The sequence below is a fragment of the Monodelphis domestica genome, chromosome 1 (genome assembly GCF_027887165.1).
Source record: "Monodelphis domestica isolate mMonDom1 chromosome 1, mMonDom1.pri, whole genome shotgun sequence".
NCBI classification, from domain to species: domain Eukaryota; kingdom Metazoa; phylum Chordata; class Mammalia; order Didelphimorphia; family Didelphidae; genus Monodelphis; species Monodelphis domestica.
In genome coordinates, this window is record NC_077227.1 from 167,791,140 (window position 1) to 167,803,154 (window position 12,015).

At 37.0% G+C, this 12,015-nt stretch overlaps 1 protein-coding gene and 1 long non-coding RNA gene across 4 annotated transcripts in view; one reads left to right on the top strand and one right to left on the bottom strand.

Moving 5' to 3' along the window:
• The window catches only part of LOC103096865 (uncharacterized), a 59,883-nt gene extending 51,518 nt beyond the window's left edge, over nt 1-8,365 (bottom strand). The window contains exon 1 of the long non-coding RNA XR_008914669.1: nt 8,206-8,365. This is a non-coding gene — a long non-coding RNA (uncharacterized LOC103096865). The remainder of the gene's footprint in view (nt 1-8,205) is intronic.
• ALDH1A2 (aldehyde dehydrogenase 1 family member A2) overlaps nt 1-12,015 on the top strand; it is a 186,645-nt gene that overhangs the window by 143,516 nt on the left and 31,114 nt on the right. The gene's annotated exons all lie outside the window — the stretch shown is intronic.

A 12,015-nucleotide genomic window follows, 5' to 3' on the forward strand; every position in this document is an offset into this window, starting at 1 on the left:
AACAACACGGAAATAGCTTGCTTTTCCTCTATGGTTATTTCCCATGTCACCTTTCTCCAGCGCAGACCAGATTTCCCTCAACTTTCTCCAGACCAAGTTAATTTCCTTTCTTTCAATCTAGCCAGTAACTTGTCATATGGAGAGTTAATTCCAGAGCTACACAAATTAATCATCAAATCTGATTAGAAGAAAGACAAGTTAAAGAAGTTTTAGAGTCTTTGGCCTCAAGAGATATTGGTTCAATTTGAGTTAATCTCTTTTTGTCTTTTATTTCACAGTCTCCAGAACGTAAAACAAAATCAATCCTACAACATATGCCATGCCTTTAGAAAAAGAACCACTCAAGTTCTCTTAGAAGGATAGTGGCCCAACAGGTATTTTGTTTTTTCTCCAAAGGGGAAATCTGCTCCTGTTGAGGTGAAAGTGGAAGGACTTAGCAAAAGTTGTCTTTCCCCTTTATCTTCTCCATTCTAAAAAACAAACCACCATCACCAAAAAAAAAACAGCAAACAAAACAAATGAAACTTAAAACAACCAAGAAATAAAATAGAGCATATCATAAGCCCAGATGTGATAGTGGCATCTAAATCACCTTCCTAGCATCTGCTGTGTGGGCATACGTGTGTGAGTGTGCATGCGTGTGTGTGCACACACACACACAAGTGTGTGTATATATGTGTGTATGTGTATGCAGCCATCTAGCTGACCCACCTTGGGCCTGTTATGGGAGAAAGTGTCCATTTGCAAATCAGATGTCCATTGCAAAAGTCCCTGCTGCCTCATGTCAGCTTTGTGTTGGATCTGTTTATTTTTAAAGATATTTTGGAAAGATTTTCAACTTCTAGTAAAAGTTTTGTATATAAATGTTTGCTATTTTGTTTACCTTTTTATTGGAAAGTTGGAGAAGGCTTTGGGCTGGGTATTTGTTTTGCTAAAAGATTTAATTATTTTTCTTTTGGGGGTACTTGGAGGAGAAAGGATTACAAGGTTGGGAGGTGAGACCAGGGATCCATCTTTTAGCTCTTTTTTTTAGCTCTTTGTTGGTTTAGGGTTGCCTCAATAAGCATTGGTATACAAAACTGATACTAGGAATTATAAATCTTTCCAAAATATTTATGAAAATAAATATTCTCCAAAACAAAATTGAGAGGAGACTACAAAAACTAGTTCACAACTGGAGTCTTATTTGCAAATGGATACTTTCTTCCAAAACAGGCCTAAGGTTGGTTTTCACTATTGAATTATGGTTTTTGGAAAAGTGTCTTTTCAGGCAAAAAGAAACAACTTTTGCACAAAATTAGAATTGTGTGGATAAATAAATTTCCCAGAATTTCCAGTAACTCATCCAATGATAAAGCCACCATTTGTAAGCTTGCAAACTTGAGCTTAAGCTCATATTTTTGTGAATTAATAAGTAATTTACCTTGCCTGCCAAATGGGCTATAGTAATGGTTCACCTAAAAGGAAAAAGAAAGTAAGCCAAAATGTTTGCTTGAGCAATTATCTTTCCCCAGAGTCTTGACTCTTTACACGATGAAGAAAACCCAAAATGTCAAAGTTTTAGAAAGTAATTAAAAATCTTTCCAGAATTTGACAAAAGTGAGGAAACAGTGTACTACAATGATGCCATAAAAAATGCCCAACTAGAGCAGGAAAACTAAGTTCCCATTTGGTCCAGGCCATCCTGTCTACTGCATCCCACCCCCCCAAATAGATTACCACTTAGATATGGTATAACTGTAAAGCAGTGAGTTGACTACATACCCAAAGACGTTGGTTCTTAAGATATCATTTTCCAATCTGTTTGTGATTAGTTACATTTTCCCTTCATTCCTAATCCTTGTAATTTGTTCTCCTTGGGAATTTGGAAGATTAATCACTCTTTGATTAGTCTTCTCTTGATGATCCTGAATCAACACATTTACTCATCTACTAACTGCACCTTTTTGCTTCTCAACTTTGTTCCAGGGTTCCCCCATTATTGACTTGATGACAAATATCATAGCTAGAATTGAAAGGGGCTTTAGATGGTACATGGTCCAAACTTTTCATCTTACAGGTGAGGAAACTGAGGCTAAGAGAGAATAAGTTGTTTGCCCTGGTCACACAGTTTGGTGTCTGAGGCAGGTGTTGAAATCTAAGCCTGGCCACCTACCTGCAGCATCACCTAATTTGCCTTGAGGTCAAGGACTGTATTGTAATGACAATATTATCTTCCCATTACCTAGGACAATGCTTTAAACAAGGTATTTAATAAATAGTTGATGGACAAATAAAATAACTTTTCCCCCAGTCTGCTTTCTCCAAATCTCCTTTTTTTTCCTTTTCATTTCTTCCTTATCCTGTTCCATTTGTTTTCTTTTTTAAACAAAATTTAAGTGATGTTTCTTAAATGATATGTAAAATTCAATTAGTTATTTATATCAATTAGTTATTTATTTATAGGGCAAATTTGATCTAAATCAAAGATCCTTAAATTACTTGTCAAGAAGATGCAATTAAGTCATTCTTTCTTTCATCAGGGATTATGTAAGAACATATAAAAGGCATAATGGCTTGAACTGAAAGTTATTACATTCCTACTATGTGTCAGGTACTGTAAAAGAAAAATGAGAAGTTAAGTACAGGGATAATGATTGCCTTGGGGAAGAAAAATATAGGCATGCCCTCAGGAGACAGAGTACACTCCTGTGCCCCCCACATAGGTTCATATCCTGGAACAACTGCCATTCATCCCATGTGAGTTACAGAAAATCAATAAATCATTTTTCTTTTGTCTTTCTACTTAGAACTCCATACGCTGAGATTTTACTATAGTATAACAAGTTGAAGTTTATCTTTTAAAGTGAAATAAAACATCTTTCTCTAAATTGAAGTTAGCCTCTTGGAGTGTTCAGTAACAAACTCTTTCCACTGTAGCTCTCAAAAACTATAGCCAATAAGAAGGCCTGGACAAAGATATTTTGGAGGTTTGTGTTTTGCTTCCTGTAGATTGCACAAATCAGCAAATGGAGAACCCCATGTTTTCCCAGAATCTAACTGACTACAGAAGTATGAAGTTGTTGTGCTTGCAGATAGATAAAGGTATATCTGAAGCACCTGGGCTTCTAGAAAGAACACTTGGTCTAGAGTCTGAAGATGTGGGTTCTAGTCCCAGCTCTGCTATTTCATAGCTATGTGTCCTTGATGTGGGGGGAAGGCTACCTCTTTTATCCTAGCCAATAGTCTTCAACAATTGAGAATAAAATACTTTGCATATTTCATAGGAATGTTGTGAGGAACAAATGTGATAATGTATATATACTTTTTAAACAATGAAATGCTATCTTGATGTCACCTATTAGTATTATTGGGGCAGCTAGTTGGCACAATGAATGGCACATTGAGCTTGAAATCAGGAAGACTCATCTTTTTGAGTTTAAATATGGCCTTGGACATTTACTAACTGGGTGATCCTGGGCAAGTCACTTAACCCTGTCTGCCTCAGTTTCCTCTTCTATAAAATGAGCTAGATAAGGAAAAGGCAAACTACTCTGATATTTTTGCCAAGAAAATGTGGATTGGCATTGCAAATAATTGGATACATCTAACAAACAACAACAAAAATTAGTATTATTCAGAATTAGGCAGAGAAGAGAAGACAAGTTAGAAAAAATGGAGGGAAATGGAAGAATATGCTTTTGCCACAAGAACTGAGCCTAGTTTTTTTGTCTACAACAAGGCATCTTGCAGTTCTCACTCATATTGCAGCAACTAAAAGTCATATGAGTCCATTGTTTTCCTTTTCCCATTCATAAATTCATTTTAGAAGACAGAATTTTATTTCAAAATGAAGACTCAAAACATTTAAAACCATGTGGTGCCAAAAAACAAAAACAGCAGGAAGGACAGTGATTCATATTGCAGATTTGCAAAATTTAAGAGCTGGAAGACACCTCCAAGTTTGATTCATACCTGAAAAAGAATCCCATCTATATAATATTGCCAAGTCAGCAGCAGCCTCTATATTAGAAGACCTCCAGTGAAGGAGACCCCACTACTTTCTGAATCATCCCATTCTGCTCTTGGACAAATCTAATTGTTAAGGCAATTTTCCTTATGTGAAGTAGAAATTTGCCCAAGTTTTGCTCTACAGGGTTAAATAGAACAAATCTAATTCATCTTCCATATAATAATCTTTAAATATTTAAATATAGCCATCTTGCTCCCACTATATCTTTGCTACACTCCTAGCTAAACATCTCTATTCATCAATCAATCTTGTGTCATTGTCTCTAATCCTCCCACCATCTAGTGACCCCTTTTGGAATTTGACATTTGGAATTTCTTGGCATAAATACAGGAGTGGCTTCTCTCTCTAGCTCATTTACTGATGAGGAAAGTGAGGCAAAGGGGTTGAAAGACTTGCCCAGGGTCACTCAGGAATAGTGTTTCAGGCCATATTTAAATTTAGGAAAATGAGTCTTCCTCATCCCAGAGCTGGTACTCTATCTATTGTGCCATTGAGCTGCTCCCTGGATTTAATATATCCTGCCTAAATTGTGGCCCTTGGAACTGAATAGTGCACACCAGGTGGGATCTTAAATGAATAAGGAATAGTAGACCTGTGATTTCTTAGATATAGGGACCTCTCTTTGCCATTGAAAGTTGGTCTCTTTTCTGAAATTTAGAGTCTTAGATGGTTGCTTAGAGCAGTGACATCAAAACTCAAATAGAAAAGGGAGGAGGGGTCACTAAACCAACAACAAGCATCCCTATGGTTATATATTGACTTAGAAAATCATATGTTTATGTATTTCTTTTATTATTAGTTTCATTAAATATTTCCTAGATACATTTTAATCTGGTTACTACTCTGTAATGCTGGACAGTTGATTTTACTTCTCTGGACTTCCATTTTATAAACTGAAAAAATGGGAAAATTGGTCTAGATAGGTTTAAGCTCCATATTGATGATCCAACGATTTCAGCAGCAGACTAAGAAACTGACTTTGTACAGAATAATTTTAGAAGTGCTGACCTTTAAAGGAAACATCTGAATTTGAATGCCAGTTCTTATTCATTAACATTTTCTTAAATTGTGATTTTTCCCTCCTTGATTCCAGTGAGACAGTTATATCCATCTTATGTATGAAGGAGCTCCTGACATGGAAATAGCTTATTTAGAACACAGGGAAAGTCTTTGGCTTAGTCTTTCTGATGTTGGATTACAAATTAATTATTTTCCTTCATGGAATAAATAAATTTGCTTGACGGCCTACTCATCCCATGGCTTCTGTGGTTTGCCCCAGCTTTCTATGAGCATCAGTGGCCCAGAATAAGATACTTAGGGACAAAAGTTTATATATGGAAGATGAGCAGAAGAGCCAATTCCCATTTATGCATGCCACAAAGGAGACAATGAATATGGATCAAAGAAAGGGCCAGAACCTCGCCCAAATCTTATCTTTTTCAATGGTGTTGACCATTTTCCCCACCTGCCTTTTATAGAGTTGCAGCCAACCTGGAAAGAGCTTACTATCCTTTGCTCTATCCAAAGATCAATTGTTTTACTATTGTAAATGTGTGTGTGTGTGTGTGTGTGTGTGTGTGTGTGTGCATTCATAGAAATACAGTCAATAGTCTTCCAAAATGAATTTTGTCCCTTTAGATTCTGAATTTTGCAAAGCTCCAACCTATGGTTGAAATGAGGAGATGAGAATTTTTTTATATCACATTCAGTATTTGGAACACTCACCAAGATGCAGCATTATTTGTCATGGCTGGTTTCCATCTTAAAGCCCTAGCCCCATTAAAAAGTAAGCAGAGTCACTCTGATTAAAGATAGGATTGATTTCCCTCTTTAATGCCACTAAATGCACAAGCGGTGCAAATAAATATTTAATAAATGGTTATGAAAGGCCTGCTGTAAACACAAAGTCAATAAACAACTTCAAGGAGGCAGCCCACATTTTGCTTGGTGGAGTGTTTTCTTTATTCACTTAGATTAACAAACCATGATCTCATCATTGGTCAACAAGATAGAGAGACCATCAAAGCACACTACAGGAGAGTCCAGATTGATTCATGCCAAACAAATGTTTGTACCTAACAGCTGTATTACCACTGATTCTAATTTACTCAGCTGGGGTTCTCCTTTCATTTTCTAAGTGAGATAAATGTCACATTGCATGATATAGACAGCATGTCTACTGCCTGAATAATGAGTTGGGTCAACCTTCTTGTATGTTTAGCCTCTTCTTATAGACAAGTGAAGTTTCAGGCTTATACATCTTCACATTCCTTTTACTGGAAAGCATATTTCTCTCCAGTATGGGTTTGCTTTTTTTCCTTCTGCTTTCTATCTTAGAATCAATAATGAAGTATTGGTACCAAGACAGAAGAGCACTAAGGGCTAGGCAATGGGGATTAAGTGGCATGCTCAGTGTCACACAGCTAGGAAGTATCTGAGGCCAGATTTGAACCCATCATCTCTTGTCTCTCAGCCTGGCTTTCCATCCACTGAGCCACCTGGCTGCCCTCTCTAGTATGTTGGGTTAGATGTCTTCTCAGCTTATTCATGAGTCCCATAGACTTTAAAAATGAAATATTCACTTTGGTGTTATCAAGACTTTTGTAGGCAAAGACTTTGAACTATCAGATTAATTTTCTTCTTCTATTTTTATATTTGCATTCAACAATGTTTAGATACTGCTTTATCAACTTTATGCTAAATTTTGAAAGACATACAAAAGAGTCCTTGATATTTGGTTTGGTCCCTCTATTACTGTGCTGAATTAGAAAATAGGCCACAAGCTCTCTTTCACAATCAGACTCAGAATACACTGGCTGTCTACTTCCAATGGTGGGTCCCATACCAGATGCCTACATTTGTGAGCATTTAGATTTTACTTGTTTCTGTTATCAGGAAACCAAAAGTTTTCATTTTGGTCTGGAATAGGAAGGGAGAATATAACCAATCAACAAATGCTTATCAAGTGCCTACTATCTGCTAGGCACACATGGGGATAGGGATACAAAAAAAGGACTACCCCTACCCTCAAGTCCTTAAAGGCATTATGTTATTAGAATTTATTATCATTCTATCATGTCTGACTGTAATCTCATTTGAGGTTTTCTTGGCAAGGATACTGACGTGATTTGCCATTTCCTTCTCCAGCTCATTTTACAGATAAGAAAACTGAGGTAGAATTAAGTGACTTGTCCAAGGTCACATAGCTAGTAAGTGTCTGAGGCCATATTTGAACTTAGGAAGACAAGTCTTCTTGATGCCAAGCCCAGTGCTCTGTCCATGGTGCCACATAGCTGACCATGATATTAGAATAATATCCTGCAACCTAGTTATGGCTAAGTATAAAAAGCACAATTGTGGGTTGCAATATCATTGGGCCCAGTTGTCCTGTTCAAGAATATATGGATAGGGGCAGCTTGGTTGCATAGTGGACAGAGAATTAGGCCTGGAGTTAGGAGGACCTGGGTGCAAATATGGCCTTAGACATGTCCTAGGTCTGTGACCTGGGCAAGTAACTTAACTCTGATTTCCTAGCCCTCACCTCTCTTCTGTCTTAGAATTGATACTAGGACAGAAGGTAAGGGTTTATAAAGGTTTAAAAAGAAAGTCTATGTGTAATGCATTGCAATGATCAGTGCAAACCCATAGTACAGTGACTTATTGTCTAGGAACAAATCTAAAGAAAAGGAGCCAAAATTAGTAACTTCTTTCAAAAATGTAATCCATAAAAGTAGTCAGGATTATTCAGGCCAGGAACAATAGGGGAGCCTGAAGGACATATATATGTATGTATCACATTATGTATCACATAATAAATGTGATCCAGAGGGTTATATTTAAGGAGAGTGTTTACTGATTAGTTGTTTTTTTCTCTCCATCAAAGAGCAACCTTGAAGAAATGGGCTGGAATTAAAGCAAAAGATTAGATAGAAAGAATTTCCCAATGATGTTAGGATCTTGGGGGAAGTCAGAGAATCTCCAATTCTATAAAGGTATAATTGAAGGTAAGTTTCCTTAGTATGAAAATGGTTCCAATTAACCTTGCCCATATCCTGTAGGCTAATCTAAATATTCTCTTCAGATATAGTAGCCTTTGATTCTTTGAGAAATTAAGTATACTTAAAGCTCTGTTATTTTACCAATTTCTTTTGATATCTCCAGTTACACAAAGAAAGGTTTGAGATTTCAAATACCTCCTAAAAAACTGAGATTCACTTGTCCTTCCTCAACCTCTTGTTTCTTCTACTTTCTAATAAGAATCAGGATGAGGCCGATTGATTTGGTTTATGGCCCATCATTTCAGTATGACAAGAACTATCCATTCTGAGGACTCTTGGCATCTCCATTCCAGGCACAGCTAGAACCACGAAGCACAAAAAAAAAAGAAGAAAAAAAGAAAAATAAGGGGGGAGACAAAGAGGGAAGATGAGTAGAGGGGGCGAATTAATCAGTCTCTTTTTGTGTGGGCTTCAGAAATGAAGGTATTTTGTGATGTGGGGGCCAACCAATGAATCTATTCCTCTGTATTTCAGCCAGTATAGCCCCTCCTGTTTAGATCCCTACTGGTGAATTTCTTTTTCTTGAAGAAAGCTGGATAGTCCTGAAAAAAGAACTTTTCCCAAACCTGGGCAATTAGCTAATTAATAAAATGGAAAATTGCAATCATTTTTGGAAACCCTGTTCTGTGAGCAGATACTTTGAATAGAAGAATCATGGAAAGCTTTTCCGCGTCTTTATTGTTCAACATAACAAATTATTTTCTTTGAGAAGGGCCAAATTAACATCTTCCCAGATTGCTGTATTGCACTGTACAGGGTAATGATACATCAGGGCTTATCCTGGGATACTCCTGATATCAATCTTACTGCCTATTCAAAACAAGGATGGGAGTTGGAGTTAATGTGTGCCAACATTCCTGCAGAGAATCAGCCCAGTTCCATTATGTGTGGGGGTGCCCCCAGCTCATCTCCCTCGCCTGCTAGGGGTGCACAGATACTGTTGAGAGACTCTGCAGGGAGTACAAAGTAAAGAGGCCACATGATAGGAACGCTATCACTTATTCCTTCATAATGAGCTCTGTGTGGGGACTGGGGGAGTCTAGAAAAGGTCAGTTTCTTTCACAATTCATTGCCGCTGTGGGGTGGTTACCAGAGGCCACTCTACTGTGCAAGAGCAGGGAAAATACAAGCACTTGGGAGATAACTCCATGTTGGGTGAGAGACCCCTGCTACATCAGGCCCAGTATCAAGTATTTAGATGAGGAAGGGAACAGATGATGTTACCTCAAAGAGTCAGAGTACCTTCAAACATCTTCCTTTTCTTAAATAATCAAACCATTATACCCTTTCACCCAAGAATTTATATGAATCCCCTCTCGAGGCTCTATTATTTTTTGGCCTATATACCTCTTAGAGCAATGTGTTCCATGAGTTGAACTGCTTACTGTGTTATCAGTAGTTGTTTTTTATTTATCCCCAACTCCCCTTGCTCCCATTTTTGTACAATGCTAGGCATCTAGTAGGCTTTAGATAAATAGCCAAAGAATTGAATCCAGTTGAACTAAAGGGTGAAGACTCATTCCATTACTGAATTTATTGAACTAGTTCAAGTTTACATCTGTCTTATCCACGTCATTTATGACTTGGAGCCTTTCTAGTTTTAGTCTTTTCAAATCAAAGGGTCCTGATAGTCTCGTCCTCTTTTTGTAGAGCAGCCTCAGTAGTTTAGTTAACTTTCACTCAACCATCATAAAGGCTACTATTTTTAAACCTATGTATTTATTTTTGTATGTATGTAAATATGTATCTATTAGATACTCATATATATATATATATATACACACATTGTAGCTTAAGTAATTTCTGTTGCATCTGACTCTTAATAACCCCATTTAGGGGTTTCTTGGCAAGGAGCCAGGATTGATTTACCATTTCCTTCTCCAATTTATTTTACAGATGAAGAAACTGAGGCAATAATGGTTTAATGACTTGCCCAAGATCACATAGCTAGTGTGGGTCTGAGACTGGATTTGAACTTATGTGTATATATACATTTATATATAAACATATACATAAACATATGTGTGTAATATGCTTATATGTATATATTTATACACACACTAAATATGCTTATAAACACATATATCTATATAAACACAGACATATATATATATATATATATATATATAAACACATATATATGGCAACCATAGGTGCCTTAGGCACCCAAATATATACTTACATACATACATCTATAGGTGTGGCATCCAAAACCTCATATTGTATAAATTTAAGTAGACCATGATTTTCTCCAATATTAGAATAATGTCTTCTTCCTTAACTTACCCTTTCTTGCTTAATGCCTAACATGTATTCATCTTTTTTTTGGCAGCTTAGGTGTCAAGTTCCACCTACTTTCTCAAGCTCTTTGATAATAACTCTTTCAGGTGATAAATCCTATTATCTGGAGAATTACTTTTCCACCCTACTATTAAAATATGAGGGATAGGGTCAGCACCTCTGATTCCATAGAAATTCTCTCTACCAGTATGGCTCAGCATCTTCCCTGGAACCTACAGTCCTATAAAGCATCCTAGGACGTAGAGAGATTAAACCCATGGTCACTGGCATTATGCATCAGAGGTAAAACTTGAATTCAGGTCATCCTGACTTCAAGCCAACTTTCTACCCATTATGCAATATCAACACTAAATTACAATTTTGTAACATCAAAAGTGTTCTGAATGTGCAATAATAATAGCAGACAATCTCCCCCAGTGTTGTGAAAGTTCTTTCTCTCATATGTAATTTGATTTATGTTTGTTTTTAAATCCTGTGGAATAGAACCTTGTCACCACACACCTATAATCTCTGTTGGTAAGGAGACTGATTCTAGTGGATCTCTTGAACTTTGGAGGTCTGAGCTACAAGGAGCTAAGTCAGTCAAATGACTTCATATCAATATGTCAAGCTTCTGAGATTGGGGTGCTACCAGGTTGCTTATTGAAGGATGGACTGACTCAGGGGAAAAATGGTGCAGGTCAAAGCTCCCCTGCCAATTAATAGTGGGATTAGGTCTGTGAGGAGTGCCTCTACTTCCAGTCAGGGCAAGATAGCAATAATCCTTCTTATTTTTTTCAAAGACTTTAATATATATTATACCTTTTGATCCTCCCCTAGTCATAGGCAGCAAGGTAGGTGGAACAATGGATAGAGGGCTGGAGTTGGAGAAAGGAAGACCTTAGTTCAAATCCTGCCTCAGATACTTATTAGTTACATGATCCTGTGCAAGTCTCTTAATTGCTATCTACCTCAATTTTCTCAACTATAAAATGGGAATAATAATAGTGTCTACCTTCGCAGGGTTGTTGTGAGGATAAAACAAGACATTTGTAAAATAATTTGCAAAGTTAAAAATACTACATAAATACTATTACTAGTAATAACATTGCTACTTATTTACCCATTCCTAGAATTTTAATAAAATTACTAAGGCACAGTATCCCCTTGTGGGAAATCATGTTACTTCTACTCATTGTTTAATTTCTTAGCTTGCACATTATTATTTGGCCTGTCTGGTCACAGCGGCATTTTAGGAACTCTTGGATTAGTATGACCTTGGTGGTCTGGCAGCACTTTTCTTTGTTTATGACAATTGCCAATCATTGCACAGCTTTATTTTTGAATTCATATAAGAAGTTCAGATGAATGCCAGCTGGACCAAGGGCCTTACCTATACCTGCTATGTCACACTGGCATAGAGTATCTTGCACATTGACCACTTCTTGGTCCAGTACTACCAACCTGTCATTTGGGGGCCAATTGGAATTTTCCTATCATTCTTGGTTGAAGAAAAAGGACCAGCATTGCAACTTAGGTTTCATCCTCAACTATTCACTTTATATATTACCATCCATATCTAAACAGTGGCCAAAACCTATTGTTTCTACCATCACAACTCTCTCTCTCTCTCTCTCTCCATCTCTCTGTCTGTGTGTCTCTTCA